This window comes from Narcine bancroftii, chromosome 4, assembly GCF_036971445.1.
Source record: "Narcine bancroftii isolate sNarBan1 chromosome 4, sNarBan1.hap1, whole genome shotgun sequence".
Classification (NCBI taxonomy): Eukaryota; Metazoa; Chordata; class Chondrichthyes; order Torpediniformes; family Narcinidae; genus Narcine; species Narcine bancroftii.
In genome coordinates, this window is record NC_091472.1 from 180,404,867 (window position 1) to 180,427,314 (window position 22,448).

Genomic DNA, 22,448 nt, shown 5'->3' on the forward strand with positions numbered 1-22,448 from the left:
CCTAATCGCAAACGTAGAGATTGACATCTTCAATAGATTTTGAGCTAAAAATCAAGAAAATCTTAGGTTCCCAGAGTGTAGTGAGCTGGTTGATTGACAGTTACTGTTTAAACAGCTTCACAAATCCATCAGTGAGGTCGTCTAAGATCATCACAGTCCTGTGTGAGTGGGTGTTTTATTGTCATTTGCTAACCACTACAGGAAAAAATGATGAAGAACCAAGAAAGAAATATTCATGCTTTTAGTCAATTGCTCCTGATGTAAGGGATCACAGAAAATATAAAGAGCCAAGCGGTGTCAGGAGAAAATTATGTTTCACACTATTACTCAAGCTTTGCATGAGAAGAGGGCAGAGGTAGAATCTTGATGCAATAAGGCAAGAGGTGCATGTGACAGGAAATCAAGAACAGGGTGCCATCTCTCCAATGGCCAGAGTCAGCCATGAGTTCTATCATAATGAGGATTTTGAAGGGGCAGCAATTAGAAATCCAATGAGTACCCAAAATGAAAAGTGTGAAGCCTCATGTGGGCTGTTAGAATGTTTGCTTTCATCATGAAGGAACGTGGAAATATCCAGTTTCAACTGAGATCCTGATCTGAACTTGGACCCTTTACCTTCCACTCTGGTGTTTGGAGGAATGAAGGATTGTGAAAGCATGGAATAAAAATATTCCTCACGCTTTGTTACTGACAGAGGGATTGGCAAGCTTAGCCTGGCTGTTAGCACAACGCTATTACAGCACCAGCGACCCGATATCAAATCCAGCTCTGTCTGGAAGGAGTTTGTACTTTCTTCCCGTGTCTGCATCGGGTTTCCTCTGGCTGCCCCGTTTTCCTGCCACCCTTCAAAACGTACAGGGATTGTAGGTCAATTCAGATATTTGGGTGGTACAGGCTCATGGGACGGAAGGACCTGTTACCAAGCTGTAAGTCTAAATTTAAAAAAAATATACTTGTTCATAATTCATTAAATAAATAAAGATCGAATTGGCTGAAATCAAGGTTTCTGGTTACAGTCAATGTGAAATACTATCAATTTATCTTTTGAGGTGTTATTTAAGAAGAGTTGATAACCATGCTATTGCTTTTCAGCAAAATCAGGTGTGGCAATACTTCACATTTACAAGGTCATGCTCGGGTGATTTCAATAGTGCATTCTTTTTCCCGTACTCAACGGAGAACATCTGGGTTCTGAGTTGCTAGAGTTCCTTTGGCCAGGGTTACACGAAGAAGCATGTAAATCCTGACAATGCCACTTTGCTGGAGCAACTTAAAGGTCAGTATGAGGCGTGAAATCAGTTGAATCCTTTCAAACATCCTTTCAAAAGTTATAGGCAGTGTCATGCTCATGCCATAATTTGTCATTTGGTGATGTGGGTCATATACATTCTCAGTAAGTGAACTGACTAGGGTCTTAAGAATTGTATCTAACCAATGCCATTTTTTTTTAGGATATGTCCAGTTTTCACCTTAATACAGAAATCAATCTCAGTTTTTAAGTGCAATGTCCAATGTGATTTTATTGCCATGCACAGAAGACCAATTCTCACTTCCTGCAACCAAGCAGGAATGTAAGATATACCAACTATAATACTAAATATTTAAATGGCCACAAGTAATATGTGAACAAAGAGCACCGTAACACAATATTCAGCTACTTTAGCGAAGAAGCTAATCTAATTCAAATTTTTTTTAAAAAATGAGAAGCCTTGATTAAAAGCAGAGGGAGAAAGATCAGCCAATTGCATTAAAGGTTCATCCTTAAATATTCTCAATAGTAACATTCATCTATGTATTTTCTATTTCTGTTATACAACACAGTTGATCTCATTCTTTAAATTAAGAACATTCCTGAACATGGTTAACAAATGGCAAAAACATCACCCACTCACACAGGATTAGATTTAGATTTAGCAAAATGATCAAGAAATGAATGAACATGTGGCATGTGATATATTTCTCCGAAAGGTTCTTGATGCTGTTCATGGGAAATTCCGACTTCCTTCTCTTAACATGTCATGCAATATGAGATAATGGGTGTAGATCTGGAAATGGCTGAAGATGTAAGTTATGTCTGTGGGAATGTCTCTGAACAACTAATGGTAAAATCACATTTATGCATGTCTTCTTAAAAATGTCTCTTTTAACTGACAAGGTGGAGAATGATGGCCTATACCTTGCTGAACGTTTCATCTGGATGGCCCATGTAAATGATTTAATGCCACAAAGTCCTTATGTTCTGATGCTCCTTTTATTAATGATATTAAATTCCTTGTTAAACTTGCACAACTTTTTTCTGCATTTAATCATCACTTGAATATCTGCCAGATGGAGAGAGATGAATTTTCCAACACATTTTCTTCCTTTATTTTGGAAAAGGTGATTTTGATAATACAGTACAGTAAAAATCCCCAGTATCTGGCACTTCTTTGGCTTGGCTTCGCAGACGAAGATTTATGGAGGGGTAAATGTCCACATCAGCTGCAGGCTCATTTGTGGCTGACAAGTCCGATGTGGGACAGTCAGACACGGTTGCAGCGGTTGCAGGGGAAAATTGGATGGTTGGGGTTGGGTGTTGGGTTTTTCCTCCTTTGTCTTTTGTCAGTGAGGTGGGCTCTGCGGTCTTCTTCAAAGGAGGTTGCTGCCCGCTGAACTGTGAGGCGCCAAGATGCACAGTTTGAGGCGATATCAGCCCACTGGCGGTGGTCAATGTGGCAGGCACCAAGAGATTTCTTTAGGCAGTCCTTGTACCTCTTCTTTGGTGCACCTCTGTCACGGTGGCCAGTGGAGAGCTCGCCATAAAACACGATCTTGGGAAGGGGATGGTCCTCCATTCTGGAGACGTGACCTACCCAGCGCAGTTGGATCTTCAGCAGCATGGATTTGATGCTGTCGGCCTCTGCCATCTCGAGTACTTCGATGTTAGGGATGAAGTCACTCCAATGAATGTTGAGGATGGAGTGGAGACAACGCTGGTGGAAGCGTTCTAGGAGCCGTAGGTGATGCCGGCAGAGGACCCATGATTCGGAGCCGAACAGGAGTGTGGGTATGACAACGGCTCTGTATACGCTAATCTTTGTGAGTTTTTTCAGTTGGTTGTCTTTCCAGACTCTTTTGTGTAGTCTTCCAAAGGCACTATTTGCCTTGGCAAGTCTGTTGTCTATCTCGTTGTCGATCCTTGCATCCGATGGAATGGTGCAGCCGAGATAGGTAAACTGGTTGACCGTTTTGAATTTTGTGTGCTCGATGGAGATGTGGGGGGGCTGGTAGTTATGGTGGGGAGCTGGCTGATGGAGGACCTCAGTTTTCTTCAGGCTGACTTCCAGGCCAAACATTTTGGCAGTTTCCGCAAAACAGGACGTCAAGCGCTGAAGAGCTGGCTCTGAATGGGCAACTAAATTGCAGATGCCGCATATGCAAATTTTCCGGTTGCCTGAGATCACTCTTACAATGCCTAATTAATACACCTGCATTAAGAATAAATAGTTTAAAAGACAAAAGACAGTGCAAAATGTGAAGTAATTTGAAAAAAAATCTGATTTATGTAAAGTTCATTTTAGTCATGGAATTCCTGTAACTTATAGAATTTAAATTTCAATTTAAACCCCAGTCACTAGCATTGTAACAGCGATGGACTAGCCACTGCACTAACTGCTGCCATCATAATTAACCCCCCCTCCCCCAAGTTTACACATAAAGCTCTACTAATACAATAATATACTAATAAAGGCTTACAAGAGAGGAATAGGGAGACATTTTGGGAGAGTCGCCCCAGCGGCGAGCAGCACTGGCCGGCTCTTCATCCTAGACACCACCATTTTATTCAAACACAACTTTATTGAAATTCTAGTCAAACAGCTGCTGTGGGCAGGGCACAACTGGGGCACTTCGCTGCCTGAATGTTTGCTCCCATCTTGACCAAGGGGTTGTATGTTGCTTCGGAGAACACTTACTTTTACAATTCTAAACTTTATATAAATTTTTATTTATTCTCATTTATTTTACTTTTTTTTTCAAATTATTTTATTTCTTACATTTTTCTTGCCGGTTGTTTAAATTCCGCATACCGGGCATTTTTCTGTATAAAGTCAAATTTACTCGATCAATATATTGCAAGGGTGAACACAGCATTTCTCTCCTCGAACAGCTGAAGGAGGGTTTCAGCCTGAAACATTAACAATTCATCTTTTTAGGATCATAAGGGGATATAATGTGGAAACAGGCTCTTGAATCGATCAAATCTGCAACAATCAGCCACCCATTTAAAGTAATCCTACATGAATCCCTTCTTTGCTCAACAGTGGGTCAACTGATCCTCAAATTTTGCCTCTTACCAATACACTGGGGTTAATTAACAGCAGCCAATTACACTTATTAGCCTGCATGTCTTTGAGATGTGGGAGGTAACCAGAGCATCCAGAGGAAATCCACACTGACACAAAGAGAAAATGTAAACTCCACACAGACAGTACCTGAGGTCAGGATTGTCATGATGAGAAGAGTATCAGGTTCGGTGGCTTCACAGACAGATGAGTCTGGACACAAGTTACAATCACACGTAACTTTTATTAACAGAGGGGGAACAAACAGGGGAGAACGTTAAACATTCCTGAACAACCTTCTCACTTAAGCGATGATGTAGACATTCACCTAGACTTCAGCTGGATTCTGACAACAGTTAACCTATACTCGACCTGCTCATGCACTACAAACAGAGATTCTTACACACACTTCCAGTTCCCTGTACCAAAATGGTTGCAGCTCTCTGCAAGTACTGACCAATCTCAGTACTAATGGCTCAGCTTCAGTGTAGTGTACACCTTACCTGTGACAATTCCAGTGATGTCCACAATAGCAATCTTGCATGGAGTGATGTCTGGGGCTTGGACTACGAGGCAGAGAGAAAGAATGTGTTATGTGTTATTGTAATATGCATTGCTAATCTGTGCTTCTAGCCAATAATGATCCTAGGTGATTTAAAATAGCCAATGGCAAGGTGTGCACTAATGAATGGCTGAAATCCAACTTTGATTGACAGGTGATTTTAATTACAAAAAGGTTTCAGACAGGGGGGGACATGTGACCACCCGCAATATACACATTCCAGAAAGGCAGAGAAGCCACATTTCCTCAATGCACAAGGATTGAACTTATGAATCTAACACTATTAGCTACACGACTGGCTGGTGAGTACACTGTAATCAGCAAGCATGAGAAAGCATACCCTGATGCCTTCCCGATTATTGTAGGGGACTTCAACAAGGCCACATGAAGAACTCTCTGACAAGCTATCACCACTTTATTACCTGCACAACCCGAGGAGCCAACATATTTTGCCACTGTTACGCCACTATCAAGAACGCCTACTGAGCCATCCTATGCCTGCACCTGATTGTATATGTACTCCTGGCATACAAGCTGAAACTGAGGACTATAGCAAAGGTGGTGAAAACAGTGAAAGTATAGTCGAGGGAGGCAGAGGAGTGCCTGCAGGACTGCTTTGAATTGGTAGACAGGACCATATTCAAGGATTTATCTTCAAACCTGCATGAATATGCCAATGCTTTCACCAACTATGTAGATAAATGTGTGCCCATGCACACATAGCATGAGTTACACAACAAAAAGCTGTGGATGAACTAGAAGATTTGCAACCTGCTGAGGGCTAGATCGATGGCGTTTAAGATCAGTGATCCAGATCCCTACAGGAAGTCCAGGTTCAACCTGCAGAAACTATCTTAACAGCAAAGAGGCAATTCTGAATGAAATTAGAAACAGAATCAGATACTTGCCAGGTATGGCAGGGATAGCAGACCGTAACCTACTACAAGACAAAGCCTAAAATCATAAATAGCCATAATACTTCTTTCCCTGATGAGCTGAATATGTTTTATGTATGCTTTGAAAAGGAGAATTCAGTGATTCCAATGAAAGTCCCTACAAAAGCTGGTGACCTTGTGATATCTCAGAGGCCACCATCAGAACATCTTTCAAGAGGGTGAACCCTCGCAAGGCATCAGACCTCATGGCATATCTGGCAGCGTCCTGAATACCTGTGCCAACCAACTACCTGTATCTGGAGTGTTCAAGGAGATTTTCATTCTCTCGCTGCTGCAGTCAAACATTGCCACCTGTTTCCAAAGAACATCAATTGTACTAGAGCCCAAGAAGAGCACAGTGAGCTGCCTTAATGACTATTGCTCAGTAGCACACACATCTATAGTAATGAAATGCTTTGAGAGGATGGTCACGGGCAGAATTAACTTGTAAAAATCTGGACCCACCACAATCACTCCACAGGAGTTGCATTCTCACTGGCTCTCCATTCAGCCCTGGATCACCTGGGCAACAGCAATAATCACAGGCTACTTTTCATTGATTACAGCTCAGCTTTTCAACACCATCATCCCCTCAGTTCTGATCAGCAATCTTCAAAACACTGCAACTGGATCCTTAACTTCCCCATCAGAAGACCACAGTCTGTACAAATCGGTAACAGCATCTCCTCGTCACTGACAATCAACATAGCCGCACCTCAATCTTACTTGCTTACATGCTTAGCCGACTGCCCTATTCTCTCAACACCCAAACTAGGCACAGTTTAAATGCCTTTTACAAATTTACCAATGACAAATCATAGACAGCAAGGAGGAAGGAAATAGGAGTGACATACATCAGCTAAACAACGACCTTGTACTTAACGTTAACAAAACTAAGCAATTTGATTGTGAACTTCAGGAAGGAGAAACCAGAAGAACACAAACCAGTCCTCATCAAAGGGTCAGCAGTGGAGAGGGTAAAGAACTTCAAATTCCTGGTTGTCGACATCTCTGACGATCTAACCTGAGGCCTTCATGTCAATGCAATCATGAAAAAAGCCTGCCAGCTGCCTTATTTTGTGAGGAGTTTGAGGAGATTTAGTTTGTCACCAAAGGCTCTTGCAAATTTCTACATGGAGAGCATTCTGACTGGTTGCATCACTGTCTGGTATGGGAAGTGCCAGTGCACAGACCAGGAAAAGGCTACAGAGAGTGGTAAGCTCGACCCGCGCTATCATGGGCATTAGTCTTCAATAATGGACATCTTTAAGGACATGTTTAAGAGGTGGTGTCTTAAAAACACAGCCTCTATCATCAAGGACCCTCACCAGCAAAGCCAAGCCTGCTTCTCACTGCTACCATCAGGAAGGAGGTACAACAGCTTGAAGATGCACACCCCATATTACAAAAGCCCACCACCATCAGATTTCTCAGCGGACAATGAACCTATGGACACTACCTCCATTTTTTTTCTCTCTTTTTGAATTAATTATTTATATTAAAATATTGTATTTACAAAACTGTAATTTTCCAACTGTAATGCACAAATTGGCTGCCACAAACAACAAATTTTGTGACACAGGTTCAGGAAAATAAACCCGATTCTGATTCTGGCACTCGTACCACTTTCCTAAACTGTTGATGCCAATCAGGACAAATTTCCTTCTAGTGCTTTTGAAAAGAAAGTTCTTGGGTTTAGGTCAGGTTATGATGAAAGTTCAGATATATATTTTAAATCAATATTACTCAGGACTTAAAATTGTAACTTGCAGGTTGTGCCAATACCATGCATCTGTTGCCCTTGTCCTTTTTGGTGTTTGGCTTGACAAATGTCTCGGTGTGTTTCTGTATGTGGATAACTCACACTACAGCCATGATGTTCCAGTGGTGGTGGAAGTGAATGTTCAGGACACTTGTTGAGGTCTCACAATGTGGAACTGCGCCCATACGTTTATCAAAATTCAATTAGTGCCTTGTAGAAGGAGTCCAGATGTGAATTGACCCCAGCTTTGGTTCTACTCTTGAAACTACCATATTTAAGAGGTTGATGCTGTTTAAATTTTGGCATATGATGACTCTCTGAATGGAGGTGGGCTGGACAGGGAAAAATCGGTGATAGGATTGTTCTTGAATATCAAAGAGAGGAGATTAACTGCTCTCTTGTGGAAAATGGTCACTTTTTGCCACTTGCATGTTACTAATGCAAGTATTACACAGAATTTGTTTTCGTCTGCCGTAAGGCAGATAGATTTACCTTTGGCAGAAATTGCTTGAAGCTCCTCTTGCATTCAGAGAAAGAGAACAAAAAGTGAGTTCCTTCAGAGTCTGTGGATTCACATCCAGAGCTTCCACAGCCCTTCCAGTCACACAGAGTCTGGTCCAGATCATGAGCACCCTGAGCACCAGATCCATATTTCCAACACAATTAGGTACCCTTCAGTGCCCTTGGCAAATACTTGTATTCCAGTTCCAATATCTGATACCCCATCAGCCAGTCTTGAGCCAGTCTCCTGCAGTCCGCAGCCCAGTGTGAATCCCTCGACCCCAGTCACCAACAGCCTGCAGCCTGGATGGGTTCCTTGCCTTGATTCATCCCGCCACCTATGTGTTTCTTCAATGGTAGATCCCCTCACTGGTCTGCGCCATGGTCACCGTCACATGGGTTGTCTCTTCTGCTTCTCTTTCTTGAACCAGGAGTGGTCTCCCTGTTTTTCTGGTGCCCTGCACTAGTCTTCTGTAACCCTTTGTGGCTGCTACCAATCACAGGCTCCGCCATCTTGGGCTCAGACCACACGGTCGCAGTATTTCTAATAAAACTACCATCAGCTCCATTTACAGGCCATTTAAAGCCTGTGTGGAGATGATGGCAGATGGCCTGGTTGGTTGGACCCCAAGGGAGTGTTGTAACTCCACTCACCACTCTCCCCAGGTCTGCACCAGCGGCAGCCAAAAGTGACCGTGAGCCTAAAGTCAGTAGTAGGTAAATAATTGGAAGGTGTTCTAAGAGATCAGAAATACAATTATTTGTATAGCCAGAAACTGATTAAGGCTTTGTGCATGGAAGATCGTGTTTTTTGAGGAGGTTACCAGGAAAGTTGATGAAGGAAAGGCATTGGACGTTGTCTACATGGATTTTACTAACGCCTTTGAAAAGGTCCCACATGGGAGGTTAGTCAGGAAGATTCAGATACTAGGTTTTTATGGTGAAGTAATGAACCAGATTTGACAATGGATAGACGGGAGAACCCAGAGAGTACTGGTGAATGATTGCTTCTCAGACTGGAGGCCTGTGACTAGTGGTGTACCTCAGGGATCAGTGCTGGGTCCATTGTTGTTATTCATCTACATAAATGATCTGGATGATAATGTGGTAAATTGAATCAGCAAGTTTGTAGATTAAGATTGGAGGCGTTGTCGACAGCGAAGTTTTTCAAAGCTTGCATAGGGATCTGAACCAGATAGAAAAATGGGCTGAAAAATGGCAGATAGAACTTAATGTAGACAAGTGTGAGGTGCTGAATTTTGGAAGGACGTACACGGTGAATGGTAGGTCACTAATGAGTGTGGTAAAACAGAGGGGCCTGGGAATACAGATACATAATTCCCTGAAAGTGGCATCACAAGTGAATAGGGTTGTAAGGAGAGCTTTTGGCATATTGTCTTTCATTAATCAAAGTATTGAGTATAGGAGTTAGGATGTTATGGTAAAGTTGTATAGGACAATGCCGTGGCCAAATTTGGAGTAATGTGTGCAATTTTGGTCATCTAACTACAGGAAAGAGTGCAGAGAAGATTTACTAGGATGTTGCCTGGAATTCAGGAAGTGAGTTACAGGGAAAGGTTAAACAAGTTAGGACTTTATTCCCTGGAGCATAGAAGAATGAAGGAGATAGAGGTATTTAAAATTATGAAGGGGATAGACAGAGTAAAGTAGATTGACCTTTTCCCACTTAGGGTAGGTGAGATACAAACCAGAGAAACTGGGTTAAGAGTGAAAGGGAAAAAGTTTAGGGGGAACACGAAGTGGAACTTCTTCACTCAGAGAGTGGTGGGAGTATGGAATGAGCTGCCAGGTGAGGTGATGAATGTGGGCTCAATTTTAACATTTAAGAAGAACTTGGACAGGTTCATGGATGGGAGAGGTACAGAGAGTTATTGGCTGGGTGCAGGTCAATGGGACTAGGGAAAGAAAAAATGGTTCAGCACAGGCTAGAAGGGCCAAAGGGGCCTGTTTTTTGTGCTGCGGTGATCTATGGTTCTATGATTCTATCACAGATTTATTAACACAGTTTTAACTTAACAACATGAATGTTGATGAAATCAACATCTCTATTTCAAACTCCTTAAATTATAAATGTGGTTGACACAAATTGGCCCTCGAGTAACAATAACTAAGAAAATGATGGTTATCTTTGAACTGTGAGCAGAATTTGCAACAATGCACTCTCTCTGCTGTACTCTCTCCTGCTGATCATAAAATTCTATTGTTATAATTAATTTGTGCTTGATCAATTGCCATTAATTGATATATGTTTACCAAAAACATGGGTGCTTTGAAGCACTTAACGTGATTTTTATGTATAGTATTTTATGTCAAGATTCTGAATTGTATCAGAAAGGACCACCCCGATTGAAATTTCTGGGAAGTGGTTCAGCTGATTGTGTGGTTTAGAAATAAAAATACCATGATCTTTCTTGGAACAACATTAGTTGGACATATCCAACTACATCTTACAATCCTTTACATGTTTTTGATAAGTGAGATTTCCGCAGAAGAGAACAAGTAAAGACAAAAGTAATTTTCAGTTGCACTGTTGTGATATTCATTGCAAATATTTTAAAAAGTCCAGAGTACTAGAACTAAAACATTATGAAGTTATGGATTAACTTGTAGAGAGAGATGCAGCACACCTTGTCTATGCCAAACTTTTTGACCACCTATACTAATCCCATTTCCCCATAGCAACCGTATCTTTGTAGGCCTTGGCTATTGAATATGCCATGTAAATGCTGATGGAATGAAGGAACTTTTTCTGATTTCACCAACTCCTTTGCAAGTGTCTTCCACAAATATCAACCATTTTCTGTGTTAAAAAAAGCCTCCTTTAAAACTCCTTTCTTTTCCCTGAAGCCCATGCCCTCCTATTTTTGATACCCCTACTAATCACCCTATAAGTTTCTCTCAGTTCTCCCTCAGCCTCTTTTGCTCCAGTGAAAGTAAGCCCAGCCTATTTATTCTCTCCCCATGTCTCAAGTCCTCTAATCCATTCCCTGTCTTGGTGAATCTTGTCGTCACGCTCACCAACACAAGCACAATAATGTGACAACCAGAACTGCATATAATTCTCCAAATATGGCCTAACCAAGTGTTTTTTTTTTGAAGTTACAACATCATGTCTCAACTCTTATTTCCTATGCTTGACCTAAGTTGGCAAATATGCCAAATGCCTCCCTCACCAATCCATCAATGTGTGGTCACTTTCTGGGAACTTGGCTTGCTAATCTACCTCTTTATCAGTAGTCCTTCGTGCCCTACCATTTATGTCCTACACTTATTTGACTTCTCCCCAAAAAAAGTGGAGCTGCCAGAGCTACTATAATGATCAGGCTGTCGCTGGTGTAGGCCCAGGAGAGCAGAGATATAACACTGCTCCAAAGGTTTCACCCACCAGTCCTAATACCATTGCTGCCATGCAGGCACTAAACAGCAAGTTAGAGGAGCCAACAGTGTTTTTAAACTAAAATTCTCCAACCATGGATCTGTGCCCAGGATGGCGGCACCTATGTTTGGTAGCAGGGAGCAGCAGGGAGAAAACCCCTCATTGAGAAGGAAAAGTAGAGGAGATGACACCATAGGGAAAGTAACCATGGTGGTGGACTAGTAAGCGGTCCTGCAGTGAAGGGACCCACACAGGGTCCAAGTGGTTTGCGGTCAGGTGAAAAGCACTGTTAAAGTGGACCTGAGATTGCTTGAAACTAAGCACAATTACAGCTGAGAAAAAAAAATAACCTTATAATCACTTTGCAAAGTGTGAGAACTCCATTACAGCAAGAAGCACTGCCATGAGCAGCTAGTACCATTCCAAGAGAGTTTCCTTGTGGCTTACAAGTCATGTATTTTATACCTTCAAGCCCCTAGGTTTCAAGAGCATTCATATTCAAAGAGCTGTTAGACTGTTCCATATAAGAATATAGTCCTGAAGATTCATTAATCAGGGCTGTGTCCCTTACCCAATGGTTAAGAGTCTCTTACTGCCTTAGCCAAATATGGAGTTGTTGTTGTAATTTAACCTTGCTGAATTATCAAAGCATACCATGGAAGTTCTCTGCAATATTATTTTGGTTACTACTGTAAAACTTACATTCACAGCACAAGCTTCTGGCTGCTGGAGACTGGTTCAGGGGAACTAAATACCAAAGCTGGGGTTCAAGAGGGTGCTGGTCAAGAAGGGCTCCTGACGGGTCTTGGGTGCTGAAAGCTTCCCAATCATGTCGTAGGTTTGGATCTGGAGTTCGGGTTGCCGATAGATTGAACAGGAGTCCGTGTGTAATATTACATTTTCTATGCAGTACTATTATATGACAATTAAGGAATCTTGAATGTTGAATTTGTACCCCACACACACACACACACACACACACACACACACACACACACACACACACACACACACACACACACACACACACACACACACACACACACACACACACACACTTTGAACTTTCTCCCTTTCACCCTTTACCCGTGTCCTCTAGATTTTATCACTCCAAATGTTAGTGGAAAAAACTTTATGTGCCATTTTATCAAATATCATACTATAATCCATATAGTCAACATCTACTTTCCTGCCTACATCAATAATGTAGGCATTATGTAGGCATAATGTAGGAATATGACTGGGAGCTCAACATTCAGGGTTACTCGACATTCAGGAGGCATAGACAGAATGGAAAAGGAGGTGGAGTAGCCTTGTTGGTTGGGAAGAGGTGAATGCCATAGAAAGGAAGGACATCAGTGAAGAGGATGTGGAATCTATATGGGTAGAGCTGAGAAACACGAAGGGGCAGAAGACGCTAGTGGGAGTAGTATACAGGCTGCCTAACAGGAGCAGTGAGGTTAGTGAAGGAGTCATGAAGGAAATTGGTAATGCGTGCAACAAAGGGACGGCAGTTGTAATGGGTGACTTTAATCTACATGTAGAATGGGTGAACCAAATTGGTTGAAGAGGATTTCTTAGAATGTATGCAGGATTGTTTTCTAAATCAGCATGTTGAGGAACTGACGAGGGAACGAGCCATTCTAGACTGGGTATTGAGTAATGGAGAAGGGTTAATTAGCAATCTTGTGAGGAACCCCTTGGGCAAGAGTGACCACAATATGGTGGAATTCTTCATTAGGATGGAATGTGACAGAGTTGATACAGATACAAAGGTTTTGAATGAAGAGGGGTAACTTTGATGGTATAAGATGTGAATTGGCTAAAATAGATTGGAAAATGGTTCTTAAAGGACTAATGGTACAAATGCACTGGCAATCATTTAAGGGTAGCTTGGAGCAAATGCAGAAAATGTACATCCCAGTAAATCGAGGAGATGGACCAAGTAATTTTGAGGTTAGGATGAAATTTGGGAGCGATGTGGATTGCTCCACTCTCAATGAGGTAAATTTATGTAATGAGTTTATCTGACACAACATTTTACACAAGGGGAACAAATGTCAAAAATTCTTCATTAAAAACTGAAATTTATTTTCACAAGCTGCATATGATTTTTCTTCCAAACATTTATGCCTGTTTTTTTTTTAACTTATAAATATGTTCTGCAGATTCTCTGCATATGTGATAGTCTTTTTCCAGGATGAGTGCAGACCTAGGTATCTTCCTAAGAAATGCTTTGAAATAAGTTTTTTTTTTCTTGCACTTAACAATCTGCAGATAATTCAAAGTGCATGTGATAAAGTTGCCCCCAAAAGAAAGAGTGTTCACTAACTGTGATCGAAGGAGGGCTACAGAATGTGAATAATAGTTGCAGGAAATGTTTAATGTGGGGAGCTGCCCATCACCAAAAAAAGAAGAAATTATTTAATTTATATAGATCCTTTCACCTCCTCAGAGGAACTGGGGAACTGAATCCAAACGTTTTACCATTAACACCAGTCAACATTTTTTTTTCCTGAAAACAAATTAGGAATTATTGTAGACAACTTCAAGCTGAACACAAAGATAATTTCAGATTTGATGTATCATGTTGGAAGTTGGAGTAACATTAAATTAACTTTTATTGAATTTAGCATGTTTAGACGCATAATGATACTGACACATTGCATTAGTTCAACTGAGCCAAGCTCTCAGGTTGACTGCACATGTTGCACAACAAATGTGAGGAGCTCAGGGTTTGTCTTGGTCACCAATTTTACAAGACCACATAGGCTTTCTTAATAAGTACAGTCATGCTGCATCTTTGAGCCATAAAAGTTTACTTGTCACAAATGTAACAGAATGTATCACAGCTGTTGCAACATTGATGAGACATGTTTGCTGTAATGAAACTTCCTGAAGACAAAAATTCTGATCCTTATGTGCACTCACTATGTCAGGGGTCTCCAGAGTGGTTGATATCAACCCCTGTAGGTCGATTGGACTATCCAAGGGTCTGGGGGTCAATAAATACCGGGGGTGTCGAGTGAACTTTTACAGTGGAAAGCAGGGGCATATCTATGGATAAGAGTGCCTATGGCAGTGGTGGCCAACCTCTCGTGAGAGTTGGACGGTGGCCACCATGTTGTCTTTGGCTTTGGGCTTTTAATCAGTTGAGAATGAATGGGAGGATGAGGGAGGGTGGATGGAGTGAAGGTAGAAGAGGTGAGTGTTCTTTGTACATTTGGTAGCAGTGCCCCCCCTCATGTCACTTCCCCCTGGCAAGTGCTGCCACCACCCTCCCACGTCACGTCCAGCTCCAACGACATACAGGGAATATTGCTGGGGATTCCATGCCTAGGGGTCGGTGAGGGATCAAGAATTCCATGAAGTGGTCGATGGACTAAAATGTTTGGGGGCCCCTACACTATGCCATTGCCTAAAAAAATGTGCATCGGCATTGATTCAATCTGTATCAATGTGATGCACAGCATCTGTACATGTGAGCAGCATATATCTTGACTAAGCATGCCCAAGCCAAAGACAATATTTGCATAGCATCTGTACTGAGTGCTTGCCTAAGGCATGCTTGGACTGACCAAAACAATTTGCTTTGTGGGCAATATACTAGTTGACTTAAAATATGACAGGAAGTCACAAAACCCATCAAATATACCCAAAAGTGTTCAGGAAGAAAAATCAGGTGCTCCTTGAAGTATAGCCATCTTTGGAGTATGGGAAATAGGAAGCTCCTCTGCTGTTCTTGGAAACAGTGCCTGGGGAATTCTATTTCCACCTGAGAAAGTAGTTAGAGCTTTAGTTTAACATTTCATTCAAAGGACCATGAAATGACAATGTACTGCACTGAAATATCAGCCTTGACTGGGTGCTTAAGTCCCGAGTTTTGGGATCGAAACCACAAACATCTGACCTGGAGGGGAAAGTCTCACCAAGTGAGCTAAGATTGACAAGCTGAACTCTCAGGACTCCATTTGTGCTCTCTCACCTCCATTTTTAAAATTGGCGTGAGTTTATAATTTGTTTAATTTAATTATAATCTTTGATAATTTATTTATTGTTTGCTGCACATTTAGTTAGTTAGGCAAGAAGATGTCAACAGTATCAAAACGTAAGGCTTTTTCCAGGACTAAATCCAATGCATCTCATATATATATGTGTGTATTTAAACATATATAGGTTCCTACTGTTGAACAATAAATTGAAGCATAAATCTGGTACTTTTGTATTCATAATTCAGTGGCAAGGATTTAATCGTCGCGTTTAGATATGGAGAAAGCATTTAGAATGCTTTGTTTTACTTTAATTGATCACTTGAAATCATGGAAAACTTTAATCTTTATGCTATATTTTAAAGTTTTGATTTAATCTTGGGATATTCAGCAATAAATAATGACAAATTATCATTCCTTTTTACAGTATATACAAACAAAGAAGCCAGCATTGTTTCTCTCTGGAAATAAGCCGACTGCCAAATAACCTATTGAACTGAATCAATTCAGGTGCAAGTTTCTTGGTGTGATTTATATTTTTCAATAACTTTTGTCAAATGAATGTGGAAAAATGTACCTTTACATTACCTTTTTAACTTTGTAAGTATAAACCGTAACAAAGTTATATTACCCTGACTACATATTTGTTTCTGTTATTGGGAAATCTCTTGACATGGAATCTGTGTTTTCATTTGTTCTATATTTACATAATAGACCAGCAGTAGTTATGGTATGAGTCACAGAATGATGAACTGACATGTGCTGAATATGACTACCTACAAAGAATACTGTTCTAAATGTTACAGAAATGTTGGTATTATGTTTGATTAAAAGTTAATTTTGTCACATCCCATAATTTGAAGTCTCTTTTTTTGTTACTTTGGTCTTAATGTGGCTTTGAACATCCTACAATAGTTTTGTATACACACACAAGGCAGGTCCCTAAAGAGTGTTTTGGAGCAGAAGGAGCTCAGGGTATAGGTACATAGCTTTATAAACATGGTAGACAGACCAGCAAAGACAACGTTTGGGATGTTTGCCTTCATCAGTTGGGTCATTGAATACAAGTGTTGGCTCATCATATTAAATTTATACAATGTCTTGGTGAGACAACACTTTCACTATTGTGTGCATTTTTGGTTGCCTAACTCTAGGAAGGATATTTGAAAGTTGAAAAGGGCACAGAAGAGGTTTACGAAGTTGTGGCCTAGATTGGAGAAGTTGAGTTATTATGAGGGATTGGAAATACCAGGACTGTTTTCCTTAAAGAATAGGAGATTGAGAACAGATCTTGCTACAAAATCACAAGAAGCACTGATATGTGACAGTCTGTTTCCCAGATTGGAAGAACTCAAGATGAGAGGGCATAAATATAAGGTAAAGTGGGTGGAATCTAGAAGGGAAGTGAGGGGGCAATTTTTAACTGGAGGGTGGCGTGTAAATGGGCCAGTTGCCAGAAAAAGTAGCGAGAGAGGCAGGTATGTTCACTTCCTTCAACAAACACTTGGATAACTACGTAGTTGGGAAGCAATTGAAGAGGTATGAGCCTAATGCGGGCAAGTGGGATGAAAGCAAGCAAGCACATTGTTTATTGTGACAAGCAGGGCTTGTGGATCTGTTTCCATGTTGTAAGACTTTATGACTATTAATTGATGAATTACTTGATGCTTAATGGGTCAGATATTTTGTAGGAATTTGGTTATGAATTATTTTATACATGTTTTCAGATGAATGTTAGTATTGCACAGTGAAACACTCTGTCATTCTAAATGAAATACATTCAGGACTAAGGTCCAAATAAAGCTGTGTGAGCTCTTTCCTTGCAGTTTATTAATGGAAAATCTGGGAGGGAATATTTATTTATTCTGTTATTTGCTTAATGGTGGAAAGGGTGGATTTTCTTTTGAAATTATCTCTGGAAAATATGAGCCTTCCTGCTGTCTGCTAGGTATGGCAAAAACTGATCCCAATGAAGTCAGTCATAGGGGATGGCACTGCTGTTAGACAGATATCTTTGCAAGGAATTACTTGAAACTAATCAAATTGCTATTGAAAACCCATCATAGAGAGCAGAGCACTTACAAAAGCTGCTCTGGAAACAGTTAACTCCGAAGTAACTCTAATCAGTTCTTAAATATTCACCCTGTTAGTTCACCATAAGGCAATTCCAAAACACTTCCCATAATTGACATATCCGAAGCAGTATCTGAGGGTTATCATATTAACGTTAATGTTTTCAAGAACAGGACAGAACAACATTTAGGATGTTCAAGACAGAATTCCTCTGTCAGTCAAGACCATACAAATGAGTTATCTTACTCCTGGCTCTGGGATATTGCTCTATCCATGTTGGCCATTGTATCTACCTATAAAACAAATGACTATTCTTCAGATCATTGATTAAGGAATTCTGAAGGCTTGAATTATATAAGTAGATGCAAGTAATCCAGTTGAAAGTAGTTTGCTTCATACATCTCAAACCAACAATAACTTAGCAGTGTAAAGACTGCAATGATATATCAGGTGGCGAAAGATAAAACCTCTGGTATCCGGAATTCAAGCTCAACCAACCAGTCAAAAAAAAAGGGAGTAAAATAAATAAATAAATGGACAAGAATTTAAAAAGTAGATTAAAAAAAACACATGTTTAAAATTATAAAAGTAATTGTTCTCTGAGTTTACACTTAAATCTTTAGTGAAAATGAGAGCAAATATTCAGCCAACAGAATTCCTTAGTCATGCTTTGCTTATAGCAGCTGTTTAAATAAAGTTTGAATAAAGTTGTGTTTGAATAGAATGGCATTGCCCGGGATGAAGAGCTGGTTGATGCCTCTCTCTGCTGGGGCAACTCTCTTAAAGTATCTCTTTATCCCTGCTTAGTAAGAGTCACCCCGGTCAGATGCTTTATTTATAAACTTGAGGGAGGAGGAGTTAATCCTCTAGAATGTTATTGTTCATCTTTAGGGCAGCTCTGTGGAAGCAGAGGAACTTGCAGATGCAACGACAGTTAAATATTTTCAAAGAATGTGACTGAAAATAAGGTTAAGATGCTTTAGGTTTATATTTTCATGCAAATGAAGTTTGTTCAGTGGAAGTACCATATAGCATTTTTGTCTTTTCCCTTTTAAACTGTTTATTCTTAATGTCGATGCTTGAGTGAGGCTTTGTAAGAATAAGTTTCAAGTAACCAGAAAATACATTTATCTGGCATCTACCAATTACCTTAGGTGACGGATACCAGGGGTTTTATTGTAGGTATGTTTCCTCATCTTTTTTCTGTGAGATGAAGAAATAGTTTGTGCAAGTACCTTATTATAACCTCTATCTGGTTCACCAATCCCATATGGGAGTGAAACACAAAAATCTGCAGATGCTGTGATTGTAGTCAAAACACAGAAAATTCTGGAGGAGTTCAGCCAATCTCACAGCATCTATAGGAGGTAAAGATATATTACTCATCTTTCAGACCTGAGTCCTTCCTCAAATTATGAGTTGAGACTTGAGGAAGGGCTGAGGCCCAAAACCTCGGTTACATACCTTTACCTCCTATGAACACTGTGAGATCGGCTAAGGTCCTCCAGCATTTCTGTGTTTTGCATCGCATATAGGACCCCTCTCTCACTGCTCCCACTTCATCCTCTATACATCAGCACATCGACTAAATTTAACCAGCCTTGATAAAGGGTTTTGGCTTGAAACACCAACCTCACTATTTCTGCCTCTGATGCTGCTTGACACTGAGTTCCTCCAGCAGATTATGTTTAGCTTCAGATTGTAGCATTGCATTCTCCTGTTTATCTCCAGGTTAATTATGTTGCAAAAACAAAGCTTGTTTTAATTTAAGAGGACTTTTCTTCAGACAATACATCCATAATTAGCTCCACTCCAACTTTTTTTGCTGAATATAAAATGGATGTGGTGCAAAATCTAGATTACAGTGTGTATGTGTTTACATTCTCTGATGTGCAACACATCACTAAAGACTGAGATTTGTAGCAGCCTCGTAACCCCAAGGTCATTGGAATACAAATTAGTCTGACAAATGTTAAATGTTGGAGCCTTAGGATTTGTTAACTCGTCTTTTGCCATGCAGAGATCTTCACTGTGTCAAGCAAGTCTATATTAATCATAATTAAAAATAAAATCCTAAAACATATCACTGTTTCTGGATGACATAAAAGAAGTTATGAAAAGCAGGATTCCTTATCCCCACTGAAATATCAAATGTAGCATTTCCATTTGTTTTAAACTATTATAAAGCATTTCACGTTGAAATAACTATGCTTAATCAGGAACTAATTTAAGGACGCTTACTTTTGCATTTTATTGATTTTTTTACCTCTGTATTCCACAGTCAGTTTGTTTAGATTTTTTATTTGTTTACAGGTGCACATTGTGTCCAATTTTTTTGTACTACCAAGAGGTGGTTTACCTGCCTCAACTGCAGGTAAAAGGATCTCAGGGTTGTATGTGATGTCAATAAATCTGAAATCTGACTAGCAATGGAGAGTTAGAGTCCGAGATCTACAGCACAGAAACAGACCCTTTGTCCCATGCTGACCAAACTTGCCCAATTTGTCGACATTCAGCCCATGTCCCTCAAAACCAGCCATTCTCAATGGGGGTCACAACATATTTAAGGATGTCCTGGAACTGAAATCATAAAATGTTTTTCATGTCTGTTTATATAGTCGACAGGAGAAAAATACCGAAAAAACAACTAAATTTGACTGCTTCACAGGGAAATTTAAAGCAGAGTCCCAAGGGAGCCATAGCTCAAAAAAAGGTTGTGAATGGCCGATCTTGAGAAAAAAAATCAAATAAATTAAGGGGCATGGTTCTAATTTGACCCTAAAAATGACTGATAAAGTTTAAAAATAATTTTTCTAAATGTTGTAATTAGAGCAAGCCCAAAACATATGTATCAATGAAGCCTCAAAAATATTACCTCTATCACAAAGTGGATCAATATCAGAATAAAAGCGAGATAGTTGGCTTTTGAAGTATGTGCTCTTTGCTCCACTTTGAATTGCAACAAACAATGTCGCGCACAGAAGGAGGATTCATTAATCAAATTTAGAACAATATCCAAGTTCTCGTTCGTGAGAAATCCAAGTCATGCTCCCAATCACTGAACTAATGAAGCAATTCTCAAGTCAATTAAATTATTGTAAATAATGTTTTTTTTTTAATTGAGCCTCTATGAGAAAATTGAAAATCAAAAAATAAATGTTTTCTTTTCCTGAAATCTTGGACTGAACAAAATGTCTGACTTGTAGATATCGGAAAAAAATGACTAGTGTGTAATTTAAATTTTGCCCTCAATTGTACTGTAACAATTCATATTATATATTATATTGTATATAGATATGATTTGTAGGAGAGAAATTGTGGCAGGTGTTTTAGTTTAGAGATACAAGCATTTCAAAACAGATCTCATTTAAAATGCTGGAGCTCTGATCAAGCCAGACAGTTCAGGCTCTGAATGCCTTTGCAAAAACTTTGAATAATACCTATATGGACTTCACAAGTAGGTGTTAAATTGGACATGCTGTGGAGTAATGGATTATTATTTAGGAAAGCAACAGATGAATGAACTCAGAAGATTAAGTCCGAAGCCGCAATCTGTCTGAGTGCAGTTGGCTGTTCTAAGAAGGTCATGTGGTTTTCTCTGAGTGAGAGAATTGAGTTATATCTCTACAGTTCGATAGCAGCAGTTGGGACGGGAACAGGACAAGCTGACAAGCTTGTGGAAAAATCCCAGTTGGAAGATGGGTTGTGAGTGCTTAGTTCAGCCTGGTCATAGCCCTTGTGGTCCATACAAGAGGAGAGGACTGGCTGCATAATGTTTCACTTGGAATAAGGGAAACAAAAAGGAACTCTGTGGTGACCTGAAAGAAAGAGGTTGTCATCTAGTAAACCCTGATGGTGCAAGTTTCTTCGGCAAGGCACTGAAGTGGCTGATCGGAAGGAATCAGTTGTGGGTGTCCAACGAGTAACAAATCTCTCTCTGAAAACCAACAAGAACCTTCCTGAGTGGTAACCATTTACCTTTCAAGCACCAAAGCCTGGTGAATTTCATAAATGTTAAATTCTGTGCACAATATAAGAATTGCCTGCAACCAGTGGAGGAGCGAGAAGTGAGATTGGACTTTTCTGAACATATACACACATTACATGCACGTGCACTAAGAATTAGAAAGGGGTTAATTTAGGTTAAGTTAAGTTAATAGTAAAGGCTGGCGGCAAAACTCTGCATGCCAAACTGCATGAGTTTTTCAAGCTTTGTTGGGACCAAGGTAAACTGCCTCAGGATCTTCGTGATGCCACCATCATCACCCTGTACAAAAACAAAGGCGAGAAATCAGACTGCTCAAACTACAGGGGAATCACGTTGCTCTCCATTGCAGGCAAAATCTTCGCTAGGATTCTACTAAATAGAATAATACCTAGTGTCGCCGAGAATATTCTCCCAGAATCACAGTGCGGCTTTCGCGCAAACAGAGGAACCACTGACATGGTCTTTGCCCTCAGACAGCTCCAAGAAAAGTGCAGAGAACAAAACAAAGGACTCTACATCACCTTTGTTGACCTCACCAAAGCCTTCGACACCGTGAGCAGGAAAGGGCTTTGGCAAATACTAGAGCGCATCGGATGTCCCCCAAAGTTCCTCAACATGATTATCCAACTGCACGAAAACCAACAAGGTCGGGTCAGATACAGCAATGAGCTCTCTGAACTCTTCTCCATTAACAATGGCGTGAAGCAAGGCTGTGTTCTCGCACCAACCCTCTTTTCAATCTTCTTCAGCATGATGCTGAACCAAGCCATGAAAGACCCCAACAATGAAGACGCTGTTTACATCCGGTACCGCACGGATGGCAGTCTCTTCAATCTGAGGCGCCTGCAAGCTCACACCAAGACACAAGAGAAACTTGTCCGTGAACTACTCTTTGCAGATGATGCCGCTTTAGTTGCCC